Genomic DNA, 1,824 nt, shown 5'->3' with positions numbered 1-1,824 from the left:
CTCAATCAACTGGAAGCAGAACAAATTCCACTGTTCTGCATAGTTGTTTGTTTTGTTCACACAGCAATCATTTACTAGAGAATTGTAAGCAGTTTAAAGCTAAAATGCATCGGGATAAGTTGACTTTTATCAAGGAAAGGGGAATTTGTTTTGGTTGTTTAAAAGTTGGTCACACAAGCAAAGGCTGTAAGAGTCGTTTAGATTGCAACGTGTGTCACCAAAAGCACCCAGGGGTTCTTCGTATAGAGCGAAAAGATCCAGGTGCACCCTCAGAACAAGCTCAACAGATGACAAGCTCTAATGTCAACTTTTCAACTGCAACCACTCAGACATGTGGGCATATTGGGGCCGGTCATGAAGTTGATGCAGTTTTTCCTATAGTTCCAGTTCAAGTTAAAAGCCAAAAGAGCAATAAAATCGCGTGCAAACCTATGCGTTTTTGGATCCTGGAAGTTCAGGTACATTCTGTACAGAAACTCTGGCAAAAAGACTGAATCTAAAAGGTAAAAAGACCAATATCCTTTTGAGAACAATGAGTTAAGATAGGATTGTTAGTGCACAAGTTCTGTCTGGTTTGGAAGTGTCTGGTTTGGAAGCAAATGATTTCATGCTGTTGCCAGATGTTTTGACTCAAAAGACCATGCCAGTTTCTACAGTCAATATTCCCCAGCAATGCGACATTGATCAGTGGCCTCATTTTAAACCTGTTAAACTTCACAACATTGATGCAGAGGTGGAGCTACTGATAGGCACTGATGCTTCCAATGTTTTAGAGCCATGGAAGGTGATAAACAGTGTGGAGGGTGGACCTTATGCTGTAAAAACACAAGTTGGCTGGGTCATAAATGGTCCCTTGCGCACTGGAAGTAATGTGGAAATAAAAACAACCGCACTGCTGTAACAGCCAATAGGATTTCTGTTGAGCGTCTTGAAGAAATGTTGATTAAACAGTACAATCATGATTTTAATGAAAGATCCTCAGAGCAGACTGAAATGTCCAGAGAGGATAGGTGTTTCATGGATATTGTTAGTAGTTCAATAAAACTTATTGGAAATCATTATCACATTGATTTGCCTTTCAGGAGAGAAGGTCCCAGCTTGCCAAATAACCTGTGTGTCGCGGAGCAGCGTCTCCAGAGTCTCAGACGGAGATTTGAAAAGGATGCTCATTATAAGGATGAGTACACTGAATGTGTAAACATGCTTGAACAAGGATATGCCCGAGCTTGTGTCTGTAGATGAGTTGCACAAAGATGATGGAAAGGTGTGGTACATCCCTCATCACGGAGTGTATCATCCCACAAAGGGCAAGTTAAGAGTAGTATTTGACTGTGGAACAACTTATAAAGGAGCATCATTGAACAGCCAGCTTCTCCAGGGACCTGATCTCACAAGCTCGCTGGTTGGAGTTCTGATCAGATTTAGACAAGAGCCAGTTGCATTAACGGCAGACATTGATTCCATGTTTCACCGAGTTCATGTCTCAGAAAAACACATCAACTTTCTCCGTTTCCTGTGGTGGCAACATGGCGGCACTACAAGGTTGGCACAGGAATACAGGATGAAAGTGCATTTGTTTGGAGCAGTATCTTCGCCAAGCTGTGCAAATTATGCTCTACAGAGAACTACAGATGATAATGCACAACAGTTTCCAGCTGAAGTGGTTGATACAGTCAAAAGAAACTTTGATGTGGATGATTGTTTGAAATCTGTTGCTTCAGAAGAGGAGGCAGTGCACATGGTGAAGAGGCTGACAGATATCTGCGCTAAAGGAGGATTTAAGCTTTCAAAATGGATCAGCAACAGTCGCACAGTGCTCATGTC

This window comes from Pundamilia nyererei, unplaced genomic scaffold, assembly GCF_000239375.1.
Source record: "Pundamilia nyererei isolate P.nyererei 1_Seehausen unplaced genomic scaffold, PunNye1.0 scaffold00684, whole genome shotgun sequence".
In the NCBI taxonomy this organism is placed as follows: domain Eukaryota; kingdom Metazoa; phylum Chordata; class Actinopteri; order Cichliformes; family Cichlidae; genus Pundamilia; species Pundamilia nyererei.
This window is presented reverse-complemented; position numbering follows the sequence as displayed.